Here is a 24935-nt window from a genome sequence, read left to right as displayed (position 1 = left end):
TTTGTTGGGGGAAGGAAACTTTAATTAGGGTGGCTTTAACCAAAAGTCAGTGGGAGTCCTGTTTGATCTCCTTGTGGGTCAGGCTGTTTGATTCATCATAGGCCTGTTGAGGGGGATGGACACCTGCCCGTCACATGCTTTGATTCCCTGACGAGGGCTTTGATCTCTCCGGGCTGTGTGGGAGAGGGGTCACAGAAGTGTGTGTTTCAAAGTTGCATTCATGCTTTGCTAGCAGGGGTGGAGGGGGGGAATATTCCCAGCTTCACAACCAACTCCTCTGGATCAGATGTGCTCAGGAGATGCCAGAGCTAACAGGAGTTCATGGAGAGGGGAAAGTTCACCCATAATCTAGAGGGAGGGGAAGCCTCACATTCCTTGAGAGACTGAATGGATGGGAGGAAGTTGGTGGCTACAGCTACAGTACATGGCTGGGTCACTGAAACTTTCTCTCTCACACAAGTATAGGACTTATTCTTTCACTGGGCAACCAGGATGCTAGTGTGTACTAAGATTGTACTGAATGTTGCCACTTCCCTGCTCTTCCTATTTATTTGGGTAATAGGATAATAAATTGGGAACCCCATTCACAACATTACCAATATGTACTGCAGGAAAAGGAAGGGGGCAAGGGGAAAACCATGTGCAGCCATACCTAGAAAACGCGGGTAAAAGTAGGAAACCGCCCAGTCCCATGTTTTCTGGGCACGGGGCAATCAGAAGTATGGACAAGCCCACAGTTAAAGCACATAACGGCCCCTAAAGAATTCTGAGGACTGTAGTTTGTTAAGGGTGCTACAGATTGTAGATCGCTGAGGGGAAAGCAATGGTTCCCAGGATTTATTTTTTTGGGGGGGGGGGAAGTCATGTGCTTTATATGTGCATCGGATGTACTTTAAATGTATGGTGTTGATACAGTACATTTTTTGTCACTGTATGGAGTTGCCAGTATGGACTGAATTTTTACTTAACATGTGACTTTCTTTGCTGATGGTAGCTTTTTAGCTAGCATTATTTTGGAACTAGATCTCTCAGCTATGTTAATGCACTCCGAATGTTGCTATTTTTGCATTTTGTTACTTGTGGGAATCTTTTAAATTGTTTATTTGATTTTGTACAGTGCTTTGACTCAGACATATGTGTTGTTAAAACTACTTCAGCTTGTTCCCTATAATGGACTATAGATCAATCCGTTACTCCTATTAAACCTTGAATACTTTCAAAAAATATGTTCATGGCATTCCTTTTACTTCCCAATCTATGTTCATGCGGTTAACCAACAAATTAGATATTAATTCCCCGAGCTTGTTTTTTCTTAATTAATTTAAAGAATTATTGTGTCCTGGTAGGAAGCTTCTCGCCACACAATGCTTATCGTATTCCTTACAATTACCTGCTGTATGTATTTCTTTGGATACTCCCATGATATATAGCCAAGTGTTTTGTAGCACTCTAGATAGATGAAATGTTTTGAAATCAAGGCAATCTCAATAAGTTTCAAAAGCAGTAGAGAATTAGTCGTAGCACCAGCAGTCTACTGTCCCAAAAGGATGACAGATATGCATACATAAAATAATTTGTACATGTTAAATGAACAATGGTCTTCTATCCTGTTTGGGGTAATTGTGAAGTGGAACCTAGATGGCTTGTGAGACAACTTGTCCTGTTTTTTCAGCATTCATCCCAATTTGCTTGCACAAAACTTATGTGGCGGTTAGACTATTGAAATATACTCGGAGTCCTGTAGCGATTTCATGCTCTTTATTGCAGCTTGTAAAATAGTGATTTTATTGCCCCCCCCCCCACCTCAGGCTTTTTATATACATTATTTACACAATGAGTCCCATCTGATTGGCTGATTCTGCTTCCCTCCTGGAGCCTGATTGGTCTTTCCTGCAGGCCAGTCAGTTGTTGCATTCTACGATCCTTCCGGCCTAATAAGCTGAATAACTTCCTCCTGAAGCCTGATTGGTCTTCTCCTGCAAGCCAATCAGTTGTTGCATTCTAGGATCCTACTTGCCTATTGTTCTAGGATCCAAGCTTAGTACATAACACCTATGCCCAGTCTTTATTGAACCTTTGTTCTGCTTTATTTTCAGGGAGACTGTCAGATAATGAGCATTAACCTTCATTTATTTTCAGGGTGTTTATACATCTTCATTCATCCGCCCCACCCTTTTAAAGGCATTCCTTGTCACTTTCCTAACTGCAAAAGGCCTGTTTCTTTTTTCTTTCTTTAAAAAAAGTGGCTTTGTTTTATTAGGGTGACAGAGCACTTTAATCCAAGTTAATTATGCAAATCTAAATCTCTGGTATGCGTTTGAATCCTTCCTGCAAAACAGTGACAGTCCGGGGGCATTGCATGCTGCTCCTCTTGTGTTCCTATAAATGTTTTTTGGTTGGTGGTCATCGTGCACATTTTCCTTAGCTGTGCCTGCTCAGTGAATGTTGAGTCACCCCATGACTATCCCCCATGTGCTTGCATGGGGTTGTGTTCCAAATTTATTCTCAGCCTTGACATTTGTGTGCCAAGTGGGCAGAACATGTTGCATTTACAAGCAAGCTGAGGAGACTATCTGAAGGGGCATGAAAGAAGATCCAGGTATCTCCCGTTTCATTATGACCTTGAAACCAGAGTCTGGAATGTAGAGCCCCTGCCTCCCCCAGTATATAAGCAGAGAACTAGATAAAAGCTAGCTCTTCTAGAGGCCAGCTAATATCTCTGGAGGCTGCAGTCAGAAGTTGGGGTTTGTTTTGTTTTGTTTGGTCATCTGGAAAGGCTCTCCTTAAATATGAAAAAAAATTGATTTAGTCAAAGTAGACAGCCACAGAAAGGACAAGTCAGTTGGGCCAGCCATACAAAACATCTTCCATATAAGATGGAGACTAAAATGATTAACAGCTTCATCCTATAGCTCAGCTTAAACTGCAGTGACGTAAATTGTGACGTGTTCCTAGGAAATTCCTACAGAAATGCCACCTCTTCTCTTCATGATTATAAATATTGCATTCATGCCAGCCACTGTGGTTCCTGCTATGGTATCATACAGTATCTCAACAGCTTTTTTCAGTATAGAGGGGCTAACATAAGGTCCTACAGCAGCAACCTTGTATTTGAGAGACAAAAACCGCTTCCCCCCCTCCCCAAGTTTGGAGGACAATAAAGGCATGGTTTAGGATTTGATTCAACTTACCTCCCTGACTGAGTGATATGAGGCCATGACTGCTAACTTAGATAGATATATTCATAGGGGAAAGACCAGGAGAGTTGGCATCAGTGAGGTGCATAAATATAGAGGGGTGTGTGTGTGTCCACTGCCAGCTCCTGAAGTTTTCTGGGCCTTCACCTCCTCCTCGTCCATTCATCTTCCTTCCCTGAGTGACACTACATGCGTGGTCCTCTCCTTTGGAGACACGGTGCAGGTTGGGCCCACAGAAAGAGAGAAAGAGAGAGAGAAGTGAATATGCAGCAGCAAGAGTGGCAAGGAGGTGGTGGATCCACTAATGATGAGAGGTCCACTAAGAACATCTTGTCCAGCCCGGCAACCGCCTGCTGCACACTTGCAAATTGTGAAAGGCTGTAACTCAGTGGTAGAGAAGTTGCTTTGTGCACAGAACATCCCAGGTTCAATTCCTGGTGTCTTCAGGTAGGACTAGGAGGAATCCCTGTCCGCAACCCCAAAGAGCTACTGCGTGTTGGCTATTTGCAGTATGGTAGCGCTGGAGAGAGCTTGCTGGGGAGATCATGCATTAAAAAGGGACTCAAAAATAACTTAAACAAGGTTTTAATTACAAAAACAAAAATTCCTTATACACTAAATACATCAACAACAAACCAGACCCAACCACCAACCCATCCCCCAGGGTAATGGGAGAGCTAGGTGCTGCTACACCCAATTGCTGACACAGCTTAATCAATACAACTCAGCAGCACCTGCTATGTTTCACAGCTGTAAAGCTGGGTCTTGTTATTTTGCTCTGGCCCTTGCTCTGGCCCCTTAAAGACATACACATCAGGTGGAACAATGATGAACCTTTACATTTAAAGAAACCATTCAACACTGCGAGCCAGTGTATGCAATACTGAGCTGGATGGACCAGTGCTCTGAATCTGTGTACCTAACCAGATGCTTAGTTCTGTCAGTAGATCTCTCAGTGGCTGTTAATCATGAACTTTGAGGCTCTAAAGCAGTGTGCTGCTCAACACCAATTGCTGAGAGGCAACCATAGCCTTTTTGACCCAGTCATGGACTTCTCAAAAGCCTCTGATTGGTCACTGTATGAAAAAGGATGCTGTATTACGAAGCTCTTTTGTCTGAACAGAGATTTTCTTAAATTCTTATGGCCTCTCTCCAACCCTCTCTATCTGGCCATCAGAACTCTTCCCAGTTGTCATGTCTCAAGACCAGAGGACCCAACCTCACACCAAGCCTTGGTATGCTAATATGCTCCCTCAGAGAGTGAGGAGCCTGGGTCCTGAGATAAGGCCAAAGAAGATGAGTTCAGCTTCTGATGTTAGGGTGAGTTCAGGCTATGATATCAAGGCTGAATAGGTCTCAAGCCCAAGGGAAAAGAAGGGCCTTAAATGCTAGATTGGAACCTGGCCCATCTGGAGAAGTGACTACAGGCAAGGACTTCCTCAGAGTCTCAGGAAGACCATTGGAGAGAAGGGAGTTTACTGGAGTCAACTGAGCCCGGGATATGGTTCCAGCAGCTCCAGCTCAAATAACCCAGTGCTGGGCTGAAAGTGTTGATGGAACAGTGTCTATGTCTCAGGTTTGGGCTCTGTCTGCTTTTGGATCCCCTGCTAAACCTGACCATGGATTGCTGTGACCCTGCCTCTCTCCAGGCCCTTGTTGCAAGTTATTCTGGCATGGACTCTGGACTTTGGGCTGCTGTAATTTTGCCTTTTGCCTGACCCTTCGTTGTACACCCTGCTGCCTGGACACGGGTGCTGGATAATGCTCTATTTGCTGCCCACATTGTTGTTGCTACTTCTGTCCCCTGGTTTCTCAGGTGCCCAGTGAGAACAGGACACCAGGCCATGCCCTCTCCTCAGGCTGCACCCCTCATGGGCCTTGAGTTGTGCTCTGGATATTTTTGCCTGGCTGGAATGTGTCCTTGAACTCTGATAATGCCTTTGTGTGTGTAAACTAGCCTACTATTGCATTTGTTTTTCTCCTCACATTGGCCTCTGGCCACTGGCATGTGGCCCCTGGGAAGTTACAGCAAATGGAATGTGGCTCTTGAGCTGAAAAAGGTCCCAAGCCCCTGCTTTTGAGTACTTGGTTGGGAATGGAAAACCCACGGTGGCTTTATGCTGCTTCACTTGCAAAGCAGACCACACTTAACCATTTCCTCTCTCATCATACTTGACACCTCCTGGTGGAAGAACCGGGCCCCTCTGTTTTGGCCGAGGTTGATTTGCGTGTTATGACATGAGCAACAAATGTTGATAGGTAGGGGTGTGCGCACGTGTGTGTGTGTGTGTGTGTGTGTGCATGGATGAGGGAAGGACTTGTCCAATTAAGCCAGAGAAAAGAAACGGGAAGCCCTCCAGGCCATTGAGGACTGTAACAAAAACAAGTTTCCCAAAGACCAAGACAAGCCTGGTAAATCTGTAATGTGGTGTCCTGTTTCCTAATCTTTCCAGTGAGGAAGCAGCGCGTTGAATTTAAAGTATCCCTCTGGTAAAAGCTAACTATTTAAAGAGTTCTGGGGTCCCAGCAATGCAAAACAAAGATTTGTTGATTAAAAACACATGGTTTGCTCATGAGACTTGAGTAGCCAGAAAAAATCAGACCTGACAGTATTTTGGCTTTTCTTCTACCGCAAGACAAGATGGTGATTTATTACAGTGATGTCAGCAGGGCTTGAAAATGTTCCCTGAATTGTCTTAATAAATATAAAAAAGCTTTACCTTGAAATCATTAGGCCCTTGGCCTGTTTATGTGAAGAAAACTAAGAATGAAATGGTCCATTCAAACGCCTCCAACTCTTTAATGATCATATATCCATCATGCATGAACTGATGGTAGTGTAATTCTAGGATATAGGCCTGTAGTTCCCAACAGGCACATGCCTAGAGATGTAAAACTTCCGGAAATTTTGACGCCATGAGAAAAAAACGTTTTTTTCTCCTGTTTTTTTCCGGGGAATATGGAAATTTTGGAAAAATTGAAAAAAGTTCAGTGTGGAGTAGTTTTACAAATTGGGTGAAACATAGTGTAGATAAAAGTATTGTGCTTGCAATAAAACAGGTAACCACCCCCTTTCCCTCAAAATAAAAGAAAAGGAAAAAAGCAAGAAACCATCAACATAAAAAATAATCAATTTGCCCCTTAGCACCAACAGCAAATAAAGTTAAGGTCCACCTCAGTATTTAAGCTCCATAGAAGGTCTACCCTTTGAGTAGTGCTTTAAAAAAACACAACAGAACCAGAAGACACAACATATACATGCGATTTATTCTATCTCATTTTCTGAACTACTGTACTGCTATCATTTTCCATTTCTTCTTGCTCTTCCTCTTTGTCATTTTTCTCATGGAGCTAAAAAACGGCTTTGGAAAAAAACCCAAATTTTTCTGGTTTTTTTCCCTAGGCCTTTAAATCTCTACTTAAGGACAGACGGGGCAAAGCATAAGGTAACTTTTTTGTTCGCCAGACATGTCCCACAGGGGGGCAATTTGATTTTTAAGGGGAACAATTTGGAAGTTTGTTTAGACCAAGTTAATGGCCTTTTAGGTTTCCTCCACACGAATAGGAGCTCACTTTTTGAATAATAAGAATTATACGTCACGGGGGCAGGCACAGGATTTTAGAGATGCTTAGGTGGGTATGGCAAAAAAAAAAAAGAAAAAGCGTTGGGAACCACTGATATAGGCATTTGCCTGATACCAAGTTGGTCCATAGCGGGGGGGACGGGACTCGAGTCCAGGAGCCACAGGCATCCCTCCAAGCCTCTCTATCTGGCCTATAAGGTTCTTCCCACATCACACACTCATACCCCTCAATCGCCCCAATAAAATTGGGACATCCTGCATTTTCACACGAGATTATGAAGCCTGAAAAAAGCACATCTTCTGAGACCATGATCTTGTGTGGATCTTGTGACTTGTGCAGGAGTGTGCCCCCTGGAGATGCGTGGCCTGTTTGTTTGCCTTGACATGTTGGAGGATATGTACCCTTTCTCCAGCCACTCCTTCTTTTGGTTTGCACACACCCTTTTTGTCTGGCTGAAATGTACCAGTGACCTCTGATAATGCCTCTTGCTGGAAGGAGGATGGGGGAGGCTGTAGTTACTTGATCACTATAGTCTATACATTCATTACTCCACCCACCATTGCCTCTGGCCCCGCTGACCAGTGGCATGTGGCCCCTGGAAGGCTACCTAGGAGGGAATATGGCCTTTGGACTGAAACAGCTTACCTACCCTTGTCTACTTTCCCAGTAGTGATGTATGGAAGTGAGAGCTGGACCATAAAGGAGGCTGATCACCAAAGAATTGATGCTTTTGAATTATGGTGCTGGAGGAGACTCTTGAGAGTCCCATGGACTGCAAGAAGATCAAACCTATCCATTCTGAAGGAAATCAGCCCTGAGTGCTCACTGGAAGGACAGATCTTGAAGCTGAGACTCCAATACTTTGGCCACCTCATGAGAAGAGAAGACTCCCTGGAAAAGACCTGATGTTGGGAAAGATGGAGGGCACAAGGAGAAGGGGATGACAGAGGACGAGATGGTGGGACAGTGTTCTCGAAGCTACAAACATGAGTCTGACCAAACTACGGGAGGCAGTGGAAGACAGGAGTGCCTGGTGTGCTTAGGGTTCAGGGGGTCACGAAGAGGCGGACATGACTAAACGACTAAACAACAACAACCCTTGTCTACACTGAGATGGCAGAAACTATCCAAGGTTTCAGATAGGACTCTTCCCTGCCAGCCTTTCCTGGAGGGGTTGAACCTGGGACCTTCGGCATATAAGGAACTCGCTGTGCTACTGTGCTACAGCCCTTACTTACAGATTCACTCTCTAGCATCCACACTTAAAATGACCAGGTAGCAGAGTGTGAGACCTGGGAGATTTGCTGCCAATCAGAGTAGACAAAATGGCTCTCCCTGGACAGATAGTCTGATCTGCTACGAGGCAGCTCCATGTAACAGACCAGAGCTGGACTCCACAACGGCAGATGGTTTTTGAGAAAGGCAGGGGAAGCCTTAATCGAGAAGAACCACCTCCAAGATAGATGAGATAGGACAGAGAGAAGCTTTACCCGCATGCCTTCTTTCTCATCTCTCGCAATGGCCTGCCCTTCCAAAGCCAGCTAAGCTCTGTTTCTTAGCAAGCAAAATAATCCTTGATGGTCTGGCTTTTTGAGGCACATCAAAGCAGGACGGGGGATTCCCAAAAGTTTGCTACAAATGTGGCTCAGGCCTGTTGAGCTTCCCACCCACCGAGCAGGATGCAAGCCCTCTGCTGTGTTGCTGTGGGTGTAGCCTTTGTTTCTGAAGTCTTGGGTAGGCATGGAAATGGGTTTGTGATGCCATTCCAGGCTGCCAGAGATTGTGTAAGCTGCGCAGGCCTGCTGTGTTCTGGGACTGTGCCAACCTTATGCAACTCACTTTGTTGTAGTAGTTGCCATTGTCTTGTGCTCCTCCTCCTCCTTCATGATGATCCTGTGTAATCCATGGTGTATATGTCACCCTTTCAGATAAATCCCCAGCATCTCTAGGGTTGGGAATATTCCCAGTCTGAAACCATTGAAAAGTCACTGTCAGTCATTGTAGGCAATACTGAACAAGAAGGACCGATGGTCTGACTTAAAGGTAAAGGTAAAGGTACCCCTGCCTGTACGGGCCAGTCTTGACAGACTCTGGGGTTGTGCGCCCATCTCACTCAAGAGGCCAGGGGCCAGCGCTGTCCGGAGACACTTCCGGGTCACGTGGCCAGCGTGACAAAGCTGCATCTGGCGAGCCAGAGCCGCACACGGAAACGCCGTTTACCTTCCCGCTGGTAAGCGGTCCCTATTTATCTACTTGCACCTGGAGGTGCTTTCGAACTGCTAGGTTGGCAGGCGCTGGGACCGAGCAGCGGGAGCGCACCCCGCCGCAGGGATTCGAACCACCGACCTTTCGATCGGCAAGTCCTAGGCACTGAGGCTTTAACCCACAGCGCCACCTGCGTCCCAACGATGGTCTGACTTAATATACCCTTAATGTACCTGGATACTTCATACATACAGCTGGTGCTCCCAAACTAACACTAACAATTGTTTAATATTATGACCATGAAGCATAACTTTGAAGCAAGTTGAATCACCACTGGCCATACTGCCATGTTGGGAATATGTGGGCATTTTGGCATGTGGTCAAATTTGTCCTGCAATTTATTCACTGTGCATACAGTTCACCATTCAATATACATTTACTGCTCATCCCACTATTTCCTGTATATCTCTATATGGGCCAATAACTGGGTTGAACACTAGACAAAGCCATACAGTTCATGTCAATTTTGGATGGTTGTCAACTCAGTGTGATCCATCTTCCATAAAGAAAATGTCTAGGACAACTTTTCTAAAAGGAGAGTCAGTATCAGAGTCAGCAAGATTTTGTTCTGTTGCTGGGTGGTCCTGAAAAAAAAAAAAGTTCAAGCCTGACTGCTGTCATGGGATTTGTGTGTGTGTGTGTGTGTGTGCCCGTGCATGCTTACAGCTGCAATCTTATGAGCACTTACCTGGGAGCAAGCCCCAATGAACACAGTGAAGCTTATGTCTGAGTGAACATGTGTAGAATTGCACAGGACATAAACATGTTTCCAATTGTTATTCTTTCTTAAGAAGACAGATAGCTCATTTTATGAATTGTTTTCAACACTGGTCATGCTAACTGGCTGGCAGGAGAGGGGTGTAGGCTCAAAATGCAGGATATGAATATATGAAAATAAAATCTATTAAATAATACAATGCATGTCCCTTGCCACTCTTTCCCATTCCAACTATAAAATGTGAATAAGGGTTTCTTCAAATATCAAGCTTATTGAACATTCATGATGATTTGTGCTTTTGATGATATTGGGGTACATGCACCCAATCCTACTCTCAACGCTGTTTGCACTTGCAAACGTTTGGGAATGGCCACACTGTTTAGTTTTCAGTCATAGCATCCTGGTTTATTTTTGTCCTTCATTTGTTGTTCAATGTGTCAGCACTGGGGAAGAGTCACAGAACAATCTGAAGCAGAGCAAATCCGCCACTACTGCACTAATGCAGTAACAAGAGTTCAAGAAGCAAGACCTTAGGTAATTCATGGGATTTCAAATAATCATCCAAACCGTGCTTTAGATAGGGTTGCCATATTTCAAACAGTGAAAATCCGGACATAAAAGTTGTTGAGTTGTGTTTTTTGGCTAAAGCTATTGAGCTGCTGCCGACCGCAGTATTCCGGATACGTCCGGGAAATTCCGGACGTATGGCAACCCTAGTTTAGATCATGGGTAGCCAACACCAGAAGCTTTGGGGTTGCAACTCTCATCATCCTTGACCATCAGCCCTGCTGGCAGGGAATAAGAGGAGGGCAGAACATCTGAAGGGCAATACAATAGCTATTCCTGATTGACCTTTCCAGTCTGCCTGGCCCAAAGCTAAGGGATGATGGGAGTTGGGCACCATATGGACTAAAATGGTACCCCTGACTACTAGGTCCAGTCGTGGCTGACTCTGGGGTTGCGGCGCTCATCTCGCTTTATTGGCCGAGGGAGCCGGTGTACAGCTTCCGGGTCATGTGGCAAGCATGACTAATTTGCTTCTGGCGAACCAGAGCAGCGCACAGAAACACCGTTTACCTTCCTGCCAGAGCGGTACCTATTTATCTACTTGCACTTTGACGTTCTTTCGAACTGCTAGGTTGGCAGGAGCAGGGACCGAGCAACAGGAGGTCACTCCGTTGCGGGTATTTGAACCGCCAACCTTCTGATTGGCAAGTCCTAGGCTCTGTGGTTTAACCCACAGCGCCACCCGCGTCCCTTACTGTGCTAATAGGAATCTTTAGGCCCCAGCTCCTGCTATGTATGGTTCTTGACCTTTAAACCAGAATTGGACCAGGCAGTACTTCAAACAGAGGATTGTCTTCTGACCAGCCTTCAAATAGAGGACCTCCTTCTGTAAAACAGGATGCATGGCCACCCTAGGAAGCCAGGCCTTGTTGTGTAGTCAGAGTTTGAAATAAGCACTATTTACTCTTGGATAAACTGTGCTATAATCTTCCTAAGCAGAGTTTAGCTTTGAAAAATGGGTTAAATCCTTCTGGGATAATCTCCAGGCCTTGTGCTTTTTCTGAGCATGAGTCACTAGGAGGTCTTTTGACAGAAAGGATGGGGGGGGGAGGAGGAGTGGGTTCAGGCCAGCAGAAATGTTCAGATGGTGCTACAGGCCAAATCAATCTTGGACAAAAAAATTCATGGACTTCACCAAACCCCCATTCTGCCTGTGGACATGTGAGGAAGCTCAGTAGGCAGAAAAATGCCTGGGAAATCAAACAGGCTTGTCAGTTTCGAAATTCTTTTTTCTTTTTTAAATATAAATTAAAACAAAAGCGTGGGGGAGGGGGAAGCCAGCCTCTGAACTGAGTCATTGCAGAAAAGCAATGTGGTTTCCATCTCAGTGAAATATGGAAGAGGCGTGTCTCTCCTGGTCCCCTTTCGAAGCCATGAAAGTCCAGCTACAACCACAGAGCAATAAGTCCCAGAGCTGGAGGACTCACTGAACAAACAATATGATTACAAATAACATACCCAGCAATAGCATGTGTCTCAAAACACTGACCCAGGAGAGCACAGCATCATGAAATAACAAAACTGTGTTCTGTTCCCTCTACCTTGACTTACTGTGCAGGCTGGCAACTCAGTAGAGGCTAAGCAGGACTTCAGATGGTCCTTGAGCAGCTTGCACTCAGGAAACAGGCCAGTGTGAGCAATTGTATGAAGGCAGATGGGACCCTATTGGTTCCTTAGGTCACATGAGCCCTGCTGAAAGCAGCTGTATACTTTTGGGGCACTTTTACTGCAGCCTTTGAATTGTTGGTCAACATCCAAGACATTTTGCACTAAATACACATGATTATTTTGACTATTTTAGGGTTTCTTCTTCTTCTTCTTCTTCTTCTTCTTCTTCTTCTTCTTCTTCTTCTTCTTCTTCTTCTTCTTCTTCTTCTTCCATATTTGCCATTGGCTTCTTATTCATTTTTCATTTTTATGATCATAAAAGCAACTCCTCCAGCCAATAGATGGTGCTGTTCTATATCCTTAGGGCTTTGCCATATACACACATTTTTCCATATAATGCATTTTATTTCCATAAATATTTGCATTTTGTGGACACTTAACCCTAGTATTTGCATTTTTGTACACATTACTTGGCTGGAGAACTGCATTTCAAAATAAGGAGAAATGCAAATTTCAAAGGACGGCTGTGTTTCAGTCCCCGTACCATGTCAGAAAGTGCAAATTAAGCAGATTGACCTTTAAATGTGAACTGGATTGAAATTTCCCCCCATTCTTACTTGCAAGCAATAATGAAGTTTGTTTCTCTAATGGATGTATTACAGCATACCCAAAAATCCACCATGGAATAAGCAGGTGGAGGGAGGAGTTTTTGAGTGGGAAAACAGCTGGTGGGGAAACAGTTAAAAAACATGAGTTGTATCCAGCTAAAGTCTGTGGTGTAAACCACTGAGCCTCTTGGGCTTGCTGATCAGAAGGTCGGCGGTTCAAATCCCCGCGACGGGGTGAGCTCCTGTTGCTCAGTCCCAGCTCCTGCCAACCTAGCAGTTCGAAAGCATGTCAGTGCAAGTAGATAAATAGGTACTGCTGTGGCGGGAAGGCAAACGGTCTTTCTGTGCACTCTGGTTTCCATCACTGTCAGAATTATGTCAGAAGTGGTTTAGTCCTGCTGGCCACATGACCCGGAAAGCTGTCTGTGGACAAACACCTTCTCCCTTGGCCTGAAAGTGAGATGAGCGCCGCAACCCCATAGTCACCTTTGACTGGACTTAACCGCCCAGGGGTCCTTTACCTTTACCTTTGTAGACTGCATTTGTGTCTCACATATCTTTTGTCCTCTGCTCCCTCTGGTTTGCTATTCCACAGGCCCCCATCAAAATGCCACACATTTAAGAATCGAAGGCTCCAATTCAGTTATCGGATAACATGCATACATCAAAGCTGTTTCTTCTTTTGCCTTACATACATTGTTTAACCAAGGCAGATCAGGATGATCACACATAGAAAGGGAGCGGTGGGAGGAGGAGGAAAGGAACTGGCATGTTCTTGGCAATAGGTTTGGAGTGGAAAGAGCAAACACTCGTGCCTCCCCTGTAATGAAAGGCAACGGGCAAGTTACAACTGAGCCAGCTGTCATAAATAATCATCTCAGCAATTCCTTGCTGTTATGAGACATACCTGAAGACATCCTCAGTGCTGCAGCCAGGGATAAGGCCATTTTGTGCTACGCATCAACCACAGGAGAGAACAACAAATGGGATTCTCAGATCTCTTTAGCCGAAATAGAAGCAGCACAAGTCTCATTTTAGGGGTGGGAAAACTGTGACCCTCCAGACGGTCGTGTGATGGTGGGGTGGCACTCACCTGACACAGCAAGGAGGGCAGCATTGTGCAAATGCTCAGGCAGGAGTGCCGGATTGGCTTTGCTGGTGTCACTGACCTCCCCTCCGTCCCCCCCCTTCTTCCTAGTAAAAGCAGCACTGACTCAGCTGCTGGGAGGTCAGCTGAGTGCTGCTCCTCCACCATTCCGTTTCTGCCACCAAATGCTGCTGGATGATCGCTCCTATTATCCCTGACCAATGGCCATCACATGTTTGTCAATTCTCATCATATGCTTGCCAGTCAAATGGAGACCCCCTGCTGGCCAAACTGCATCTGAATATGTCACAAATACATTGGCACATCTCTGGAGGACCAGAGGTTTCCCATCCCTATCTTAGTGGTAAAAAAACCACTCTGAAGCAGAACGCTGCAAAAGAGGAAAGGTCTTTGTTTACAGTTATATATCCCATAATGCACCACACATTTCCATATATGCTTACCACACAGAATTTGTAGGATATGGTCCTTGGGACACATATATCAGAAGCTCACCTTTGCGTGCAGATTCTTCACCTCTGATATGTTACAAAAGCGATCACACAGCAAAGGATTTTTGTTGTACTTAGATGCTTCTATTAACATGTTCACTCATACTTAAGAAATCATGCTGTCTTCTTATGCTATGTATATTTTGGTAAGTCTTAACAGTGGGACCTCATGTTCAGCAGCTTAACGTTCTGTTTGCAGTAAAAGTCCCTACCACATCCTTCAAAGGAGAGAAAGTTCAGCAAAATTGCATCTTTCTCTCTTTCTTTCATGGTTGCATGAGTCATAAGTAGCCAAAATGGAGTTCAAAGAGCCCCTGGGTAATTAGGATCTTTGAACTGTTTCTGAGTCACCTTGGGATAACTGTGACTGCACAATAGATAATGTGATGAGACGTGTAGACAGAGTTTGCATCAGCAGTCAGAATCATTGGACATCTGCTCTAGCTTAACCACTGCTAGGGAGTGCATTACTAATATCCTCGGCCTTATTACTCCTCACCCCCTTGTATTGTTGCCTGTTCACCTGCCCTCCCAAACTGTGTGATGGGACTAAGGAAAAGGAGCAACAGTTTCTGCTCAGCCATAGCTCAGTGGTACAGTATCTGCTTTGCATGCAGAAGATCCCAGGTTCAACCAGGTAGGGCTGAAGAGACCTTTGTGCATCTCTAGATAGGGCTGAGGACACTGACAGACACTGAATACTGAGCTAGATGGGCAGTTTCCTATGTCCTCTGCTACTGGGTGGTGGCATGAATTGGTACCAAAGGGACTGGGCAGGTGAATGGGTAGCAGAAACAGAAGCAGCAATAAGGAGAAAGTGAGGCTTATCAAGGAGGGGAAAGGCCCTGAAGTCACCTTGTCCAAGAGTCCCTGAGCATAAACTCCCTCAAAGCACACAGTGACCTAGGATGGAGCTACATTTGGATCCCCTATCTGTGTAGACCCTGAAGGAATAAGAAGATTATTAATCTATTTATTGCAGCCTTTGGGAACCTGGTGTCCTCCAGGTGCTTTGCACTACAACTCCCATCAGCCCCAGCCGGCTCATGTGCTGGCTAGGGCTGATGGGAATTGTAGTGCAACGCAACTAGAGGATATCAGGTTGCTGGAGGCTAATTTATTGGATGTTTCTGGGTTGCATAAAAACAACCTTTTCTCCTAACAGTGAGAACATTGCAGAAACACCTGGCTCATGGAATATGTCTCTTGTCAGCTTCGGGAGAAATGAACACCGTCGGACCTGGATCTTTGAGGGTGCGTCTGGAGGGGGTTGGAAGCTTTTAGTTAACACGTGCTAAGGCTCTCCCTCTGATTCCAGGACTGTTGTGATCCATTACTGCCTCTGATGTTTCTCTGAATGTCACAGCTGTCTCAGCCCTGCACCGTTGATGTGGTAGAGCTCTTAATTAAGCACGCAAATGGGACAGCTGAATCTGCTGGAATGTCTTCTCTGTTTGAAGTTAAGCCTGCGCTTCAGGGCTTACTGGATCCAGACCTAGATAAGCTCCAATCTCTTAATGGGCTGGAGAGCACAGCGCAACAAACGTCCTCCCTCTGCACACATGCTCAGACACCCACATGAACACACAAACAAACTCTTAGCAAATGAGGAATTAAGTAAATACATAAATGTGTTAGTTTACAAACAGAACTGGTACTTGTTACTCAGAGTATTAAACATCGCTTTTCCTTTCCCCCCTTCTACCTCACTGGCTGACTCGCGCTCTCTGTGTGTGTGTGTGTGTGTGTGCGCGCATGTATGTGTATGTTTTTTGCTAAGCTGTGAAAGACGTTTGTTTCAGTTGCCAACATCTCTGCAGAACTAATGTGGGTGGATTGTGACAGATATAATTTCTCCATCCCACAGTTTCATCAACTTGAGTTCTGTTAAACTATACCCGCTGGGCTTAGCTCCTTTTAAAGTTTCCGCTTTGACAGGTAGATTTATTAGTCTTGAAATTTGTACAAATCAGATGTCACTTGTGGCAACTTGTCAAAATGTCAGTCTGGCGAGGGAGGCATGAAAGGATTTTCTGGAGAGAGAGTGAGAGAGAGAGACTGAGCCAGACGGGAAGCAAGCTTTAAAGAACTCGAGTAACAGCAGAAGAAAGGAGGTTGTGGTCCCTCCCTCTTCCTTGATCCTAGGTTTTGCTTTATTAAATACATAGCGCCAGAGAGTGGGAGATGCCATTGGAAACCAGTCTTCTGCTTGTCAAGACTGACAGCCTGCAGAGATAGCCTCTGCCTCTTATTGAATGAAGCTTCTCAGCTTGCAATGGGGATACTCAGTGGGCAAGCCAGAGAGACAAAATTTTAGCCCAACATCATCGCCCTTCAGTATTTCAACCATTCAGTTTGATCTCTTGACAAGGATGATCAATGTGGCAGAATGAGTTTCAGAGGATTCTGTTTTGAACATTTTTTTGGGTGGTGGTGGGGAGCTCAGCATTCGCTGAGGGTACGTGGAAGGTTTTTGTTTTGTTTTTTAAAGAAAAATGCTGAAATGCTGCAAAAGAAGGCAGGAAAAGCCAGGTTAAAAAGTGGGATTTTCTGCAGTTTTCCTCAGGTTCCACGGCAGAATAACTCTCTTTTACTTTGGTGAAAAAGGTGCTCAGCATGGCTTATCTTTTATCCATTGGCATAAAGTTAGCAAGAATATTGTCAAGCTCCTCCTGATGGTGGGTTATGAATAGGGATGTTGGATGATTCCATTAGAAGCAGAAATTAGGACTGTGCACAAGACTCCCCCTTATCTGGGCCAGTGATACAGTTGGTGAATGGACGATACAATCCTGATGGGGTCTGTTTCCCCAGCATGTTCCCTGCAGCCTTCCCACTGACAGCCCCAGGTCACTCTGGAATTATTATTTTTACCGGACTCGGCCCATGTCTGGATCCTCCTGAATTAGCTTGATTCAGTTCAAGCTTTGGCCAAATCTGGAGTCTACCCCTAGCATATATGAGATCAGAAATCACCACAATTCACATGTTTGCCCAAGGTCAGGGATGGTATTCACAATTATTTCATGTTTAGTCTGCAAACATTACCTAAATAATTATATTATTTTCTGCATTGTTTTTGCTGCTTCCTGTTCATTGAAATGCATCAAAGTTATAGTGAGTCACATAACTGATGGTGTTAGTTTTGGCCCTACAGAACAATGAGAGGAACACAGTAGGTTTTAGCAGAAGTCAAACTGTATCTGAACAGAAGGAGCGCTGTTTGCGACAGACACTGGATTGAACAGAAATCACTGCCTTCTTGCATTCTTAGTTATGAAAGAGAATATAGAACAGATATGAAGCACCTCAAACCCAGGCCCAAATGTGGCCCTCCAGGCCTCTCTGACTGGTCATTTGGTCACACCTCCTTCCCAGTGACACGCTCCCCCCCCCCGGCCGTACACCCCACTGGCCTTGCTTTGCTCCCACCTTGAGTGTTTGTTCCTGGTTGGAGTGCATCTGTGGACTCTGTTAATGACTCCTGATTTGATCTGGATGCATGATAGAGAGGTTTGTGTAGAAACTAGCCTACTGTGCACAGATAAAAGTTGCATTCTTTATTCCACCCACTTTCCCCAGCTAGCCCTGCCCCCAGCATTGTGTACAGGCAACTCCCCATTTGTGCATGTTGGACACACCATTTTTGGCGCTGGAAGGGGGTGGGGCAAGCTTATGCGCATGGAAATGACATGTGTGGTGCCTCGGAACGCAACCTCCACACAAATGGGGAGTTGCCTGTCCTTTCATTAGCACCCCCTTAGTATCTATGGATTCAGTGTTGGCCATGTGGGAGCACACCTTGCTCCAGCAAAGGAACAATCAAGCACTCACTTGAACCTCCTGATTGGCCTTTTGAAGCCCCACCCTCACCAACCTCATACCTGATGTCATTTATTATGACAAGTATAGGGCAGGTGGGTGTGGCTTTTCCAAAATGGCCTGGTGAGCCAAATGGGAAGGCCTAATGGGCCAAGTTTGGTCCATAGCCTAGAGGTCCCCCACCTTTGCTACAGATCTTCATGCTGCATTTGCAGATGCCTATGGGCCAGGGTTAGGTGAGCATATGGAATTGGAGTAGTGCCGGCTGACATGGCCACACTCCTGCATTCCTTCAGCTCAGTGGTTCACAAACTTTTTTCTCTGTGCCACTTTCAGAATAAAATTTTGCCGACACCACACTGAATCTTTTTATTGGTAGCAAATACATCGGAAAACAAAAAGCACCGCTTGATTTATAACATAGAACACAACTACTTTGTAATATGATCGTGGGACATCCAGAAAGTATAATGCAATGCAGCCACATAAGAACATGAATCATGTTTCCTGCTTGGCAGGGGGTTGGACTCGATGGCCCTTGTGGCCTCTTCCAACTCTATGATTCTATGATATCCATAATATAATTATAAATGAGCCTCTTGCATATGTATGTATACAAATTCAATGAGAGGTGTGAGCTTGCTTTTGCCAGGTGATCTCATTTCCATTAGGTCTAATTTGAGACAAACAATCTCTTATCTTCTCATCAACACAAATTCCTGTTCACAACAACAATATGTCATGGAGACCTGTAGAAGAATAGCCAGTGCTCTTGAAAAGAAGCATGGATTATGTTTCTGACTGTATATCGGGGGGAAAAGTTATTTTGATACTATATTATACTACACTGAAATGCTTAAATGTTTCTTTGGTCATTCTTGAATCTTCCTGCCACACTTGCCATCCTCTCCTACCACACCAATGTGGTACACCACACACTTGGAGAACCACTGGTTCATCTCAGTGACTTGAACCATCTGAATGTGACTCCAGAGATGTTCGGAACAAGCCTCACTCACACTTGTATTTTTATTTATTTTTTAAATAACGTCAAGAGCAGGTCTTGGGGCATATTGAGTATAATAAGGATCATATTAGATGCTGGATTGTGACTGTCTCTGTTCCCCTTTTATAGGGGTCAGCAAACTTTTTCAGCAGGGGGCCAGTCCACTGTCCCTCAGACCTTGTGGGGGGCCAGACTATATTTTGGGGAAAAAATAAAAATGAACAAATTCCTATGCCCCACAAATAACCCAGAGATGCATTTCAAATAAAAGGACACATTCTACTCATGTAAAAACATGCTGATTCCCAGACTATCTGTGGGCTGAATTTACAAGGTGATTGGGCTGGAACCGGCTCCTGGGCCTTAGTTTGCCTACCCATGCCCTTTTAGATAGGATAGTATTGATTTGTGAGCCTTCCCTCAATGCACAGGGTTCGATTACATGATTTCTCTATCTCCTTCCAGCCTTTCAGTTCTATGGTTATAATTAGGAAGGCCCTGGAAGCCATGTGTGCACACATGCACTAATTAGTCATACCCAGAACAACCTGTCATCAAATTGCCACCATAGTTGCTTCTGCTGAGTTTTTCTTCCCAACATGAGCAAGGAGTTCTGTGGTGATGCAATGAGAATGAAGCAACATTGTGAATCTTCCCACCTCGGCCACAATTTCTGAGTGCAAGTGGCTTTATAGCCAATAAGGAACAGAAAAAGTTGCCTTATAAGAAGTCAGTCCAATGGTCCGTTTAGCTCAGGAGCAGCTCTCCAGATCCCTCTCTGTCTTGGAGGATGGCCTAAAAATATATGATTGGGCACTAGTAGAAATTCATATTTTTATATCAGCTTTATGTTTACCATGCATGCACACACAGTAAACATATGGATATAGTTGGCAGTTACAGGGGTTCCTACATACACCTGCAACAACCTCTTCTCTATATAGATCAGTCAAGTGGCTACCTTTGGGTGCCAGATTGAATCCTACAAATTCCTTGACCACTGAGGAAGGCGTCTCGGGAGTCAAAACACATTTGATCTCCAGGTATTGCTTGTCACATCAGTTCGATGTATAGGTGTCATTTTTGAGAGATACTATCTAGATCATTATAGATCTCACTGACTGGCAGTGGCTGTCCCAGCGTTCAGTCTGGGGTCTGTCTGAGCCCCGCCTGGAAAAGTCAGGCATTGAGCCTGCATGCAAAGCAGGTACTTCCCCTAGGCTGCAGAAGGGAAGAGAAGTGTGTTTGCATGTGTGCAAGAAAAAGGTTACGTTTGCTTTTGCTCCGGCTCCTTCCTATTTCAGCTTCATGTTCAGGGATTACACAAGTGTACCTTTGCATACACCTCAAGGAAGCAACATCCTTCAGCTACAGATTCAGGGACTGCACAGATTTACATCTGCATCCATCTCAGCGAAGCAACATATGCAAATGAATTGTCCCTTTTCTCTCGGAGAGGTGTTAACTAACCTAAGTCTTCAGGCGCTGCCTGTATCTCTACTAGCTGTGCCTCTGTCACCAACTCATTCCATGAGTCAAGATTTCATGGCTTGGAACGTCCCAGCTACAATACAGGAAGTGGAATATCCCGTCTCACAGGGCTGTTGCTAGAGGGGTAAACAAGAGGGGGACAGTAAAGTAGGAGCAGATGGCTTGGTGGAGTGCCACACTCACCTGACCTCCCGTCAGCGGCATTGCTGCTGCTTACTGGGAGAGAGACGGGGGAGTGTGAAGCAGTGCCAGGGCACCTGCAGGAGCACACAACTGCAGTAAGATGTGTTGCACAGAGGGACTCGATGCATTTCCACACCCTGAAATGCCACAGAGCAGGCAAATGGTGAAAGGGTTAAAGCTGCAATCCTAACCCCACTTTCCTGGGAATAAGGCCCATTGAATTTAGTATAACTTACTTCTGAGTAGACATGGTTAAGACTGTGCTGTGAGTAAAAGGTAAAGGTACCCCTGCCTGTACGGGCCAGTCCTGTCCGACTCTAGGGTTGTGCGCCCATCTCACTTAAGAGGCCGGGGGCCAGCGCTGTCCGGAGACACTTCCGGGTCACGTGGCCAGCGTGACGAAGCTGCTCTGGCGAGCCAGCACCAGCACAGCACACGGAAACGCCGTTTACCTTCCCGCTAGAAAGCGGTACCTATTTATCTACTTGCACTTTAGGGGTGCTTTCGAACTGCTAGGTGGGCAGGAGCTGGGACCGAAAGACAGGAGCTCACCCCGCCACGGGGATTCGATCCGCCGACCATGCGATCGGCAAGCCCTAGGCGCTGAGGATTTACATACAGCGCCACCCGCGTCCCAGTGCTGTGAGTGCATGTAACTAAATACAGCCCTACAATGCTTTAACTACTACTACTACTACTACAATGTAGTATGTTCTAAACTTGCTTTATTTAAAATATATTTACAGCACCAAATGGTTGGAGGCATGCTGTTGTCCCTGAGCTGTTGCTGTACTCCAGATCCCATCACTCCTACCTACATGACCATTGGGCAGGGACTATGGGAGTTGTAGTCCAAGAATAGGGTTGCTATACATCTGGTTTTTCCAAGACATATCCAGAATACTGCAGTTGGGTTAGTGCATGTCGGCAGTTCCGTTTTATCCTTAAAAATAGCTCAAAACCTTAAAAAAGCCAAAAACTTTTCTGTCCGGATTTTCTGTCCAAATGTTTGAAATATGGCAACCCTATCAAAGAAGCTCTGGAGGGCCTGTCTTTCACTGTTCTTTTTGTAAAGAGAGATCTGTGCTGAAATGGGACAGGATGGACTTGCACATGTCAAAGTGTCATGAACCAGAAATAGACTGATTTGTCCGTCCCTAGCTATTGTGCAGATTTAAAGTGGCAAGCCCACAATGTGGGGGATGGGACATTTTTCAGCTTGAGGGACACATTCCCTTCTGAGAAATATTTGGGGGGCCATGTGCCAATGGTGGGTGCAGCCAGAGGCAAAAGTGGGTTGAGATATATATATATATATATATATATATATATGCAGGTTTTGGTGTCCTCGGGTGTCTTCCCGTGTAAAAGTTGGGGTGTCTAGGCGACGTTTCGACGAGGTCTCACTCGTCATCTTCAGGCTGGTGCTTTCGGCTTCTTGTTACTGGAACAGAGCGGGATCTCAATGTTTGAGTTCCTATAAATACTGTAGAGGGGGTGTGGTGTCTAGCCTCCAATGTTCTGGGCAGAGAGGAAGTTCCCAGGCTAGTGTGCCTTTTCTTCTTTTGTTCCTTAATTACTTGAGAGATACCTTGAGTGATTTCTTGAGTGATATCCTGAGTACCACTTAGGTGGGTCATTAGGTGTGGATTAGTTGCTAAAGTCTTTGTGTCTTGACCTCTTGAACTTTGTGAAGAGTTTTCCTGAGAAGATGGCTGTATTGCACTTAGTTGTGCTTTGGCTTGGCTTCGTGTATAGGGGCGAGCTGTGGTTTTGTGGCTTGTGTCAGCCAGATCTGTGTAGGGATTGCAGGGGGGTGCAGCATCCGGAGGTGCCACCATGGATTGGCTACTGGATGGTGTCAGTAATTCATCTGTGGAGAGGGTCTGGGTTTGGGTCTGGTGTGGTTGATTGGTGTTGGCGTTCTGTGTGCCTCTGGATCTGGTGTCAGTTTTTGTGGAGAGGGCTAATTTCCAGATGTCTGGCAAGCGGGATGTGTCGTCACGCTTGTTCATGTTGTGAGGGTGTTTCTCTATCTCGATGGCTTCCATGATTATTCTCTTGTGGTGATGTTCAGTGTTAAAGAGCAATTTGGAATCTGCAAAATTAATTTCGTGTCCTGTTTCTTTCATGTGTTGGAAAAGAGAGGAAGTTTTTTCTTCTTTTTTGACGGCATTCTTGTGTTCTGCGATACGTGCATTTATTCGTCTGTTTGTTTGTCCAATGTACGTGGCTGGGCAGACTTTGCAGGGTATTTCATAGATCCCTTGGTTTTCCAACTGGATTTTATCCTTGGGGTTTCTGAGGATATTGGCTATTTTTTGGTTGGTGCAAAAGGCTGTTTTGATATTGTGTTTATGGAGGATTTTGCTAATTTTATCTGTAGTGCCCTTGATATAAGGAAGGAGGGCCATGCCATTGTTTTCTTCTGTGTCTTGGTTTTTGGGGGGTGTTTCCTTTTGGATTAGCTTCGTAATCCTGTTTTGCTGGTATCCATTGGCAATTAACACATTTGAGAGATTCTGTAACTCAGTTGTCAAGTGGTCTTTGTCAGCCAGGCGTTTGGTTCTGGAGATGAGAGTCTTGGCTACGGAGTTTATTTGTGCAGGGTGGTGGTGTGATTGTGCATGTAAGTAGCGGTTGGTGTGTGTTTTTTTCTGGTAGATAGTGTGTCCTAGGGAGCCATCAGGTTTTTTGTAGATTAGGACGTCAAGGAAGGGAAGTTGGTTGTTGGCTTCTATTTCCATAGTGAATTGTATTTTGGGGTGTAAGTTGTTGAGATGTGTGAGGAAGCTATCCAGTTTTTCCTTCCCGTGTGGCCAAATTACAAAGGTGTCGTCAACATATCTGAGCCAAAGTTTGGGTTTGTGTTCTGACTTGTCTAAAGCATTGGTTTCAAAGTGTTCCATGTACAGGTTTGCGATGACCGGTGAGAGGGGTGATCCCATAGGTGCTCCTTCTATCTGTTTGTATCTTTGTCCATTGTGGATGAAGTACGTGTTGGTTAGGCAGTGGTTGGTCAGGTCCAAGATGTATTCGGGGGGATTGTATTTGTTTTGAATAGCTGTCAAGGCTTCATTAATGGATAAATTAAACCCCAAGGATAAAATCCAGTTGGAAAACCAAGGGATCTATGAAATACCCTGCAAAGTCTGCCCAGCCACGTACATTGGACAAACAAACAGACGAATAAATGCACGTATCGCAGAACACAAGAATGCCGTCAAAAAAGAAGAAAAAACTTCCTCTCTTTTCCAACACATGAAAGAAACAGGACACGAAATTAATTTTGCAGATTCCAAATTGCTCTTTAACACTGAACATCACCACAAGAGAATAATCATGGAAGCCATCGAGATAGAGAAACACCCTCACAACATGAACAAGCGTGACGACACATCCCGCTTGCCAGACATCTGGAAATTAGCCCTCTCCACAAAAACTGACACCAGATCCAGAGGCACACAGAACGCCAACACCAATCAACCACACCAGACCCAAACCCAGACCCTCTCCACAGATGAATTACTGACACCATCCAGTAGCCAATCCATGGTGGCACCTCCGGATGCTGCACCCCCCTGCAATCCCTACACAGATCTGGCTGACACAAGCCACAAAACCACAGCTCGCCCCTATACACGAAGCCAAGCCAAAGCACAACTAAGTGCAATACAGCCATCTTCTCAGGAAAACTCTTCACAAAGTTCAAGAGGTCAAGACACAAAGACTTTAGCAACTAATCCACACCTAATGACCCACCTAAGTGGTACTCAGGATATCACTCAAGAAATCACTCAAGGTATCTCTCAAGTAATTAAGGAACAAAAGAAGAAAAGGCACACTAGCCTGGGAACTTCCTCTCTGCCCAGAACATTGGAGGCTAGACACCACACCCCCTCTACAGTATTTATAGGAACTCAAACATTGAGATCCCGCTCTGTTCCAGTAACAAGAAGCCGAAAGCACCAGCCTGAAGATGACGAGTGAGACCTCGTCGAAACGTCGCCTAGACACCCCAACTTTTACACGGGAAGACACCCGAGGACACCAAAACCTGCATTCCTGTACCCGTGAAAATCTACGAAAGCATATATATATATATATATATATATATATATATATATATATATATCTCAACCCACTTTTGCCTCTGGCTGCACCCACCATTATATATATATATGTGTGTGTGTGTGTGTGTGTGTGTGTGTATGTGTGTGTGTGTGTGTATACACGCAGGTGGCGCTGTGGGTTAAACCACAGAGCCTAGGATTTGCCGAGCGGAA

The 24935-nt window shown here is 45.1% G+C and overlaps 2 long non-coding RNA genes across 2 annotated transcripts in view; one reads left to right on the top strand and one right to left on the bottom strand.

The window, feature by feature from the left end:
• Positions 1-3262: 3262 nt before the first annotated feature.
• LOC310832238 lies at positions 3263-14455 on the bottom strand. The gene is made up of 4 exons (XR_014558187.1): positions 14152-14455; positions 13076-13368; positions 8622-8750; positions 3263-3401 (listed from the first exon to the last, which is right to left on the bottom strand). It is a non-coding gene; the product is annotated as an uncharacterized lncRNA (long non-coding RNA).
• Positions 5145-24935, top strand: part of LOC310832270 — a 54916-nt gene continuing 35125 nt past the window's right edge. The window contains exons 1-2 of the long non-coding RNA XR_014558228.1: positions 5145-5609; positions 6601-6643. This is a non-coding gene — a long non-coding RNA (uncharacterized lncRNA). The remainder of the gene's footprint in view (positions 5610-6600; positions 6644-24935) is intronic.

This window comes from Podarcis gaigeae (genome assembly GCF_964106915.1).
Source record: "Podarcis gaigeae genome assembly, chromosome: 15".
Lineage (NCBI taxonomy): Eukaryota > Metazoa > Chordata > Lepidosauria > Squamata > Lacertidae > Podarcis > Podarcis gaigeae.
This window is presented reverse-complemented; position numbering and strand designations above follow the sequence as displayed.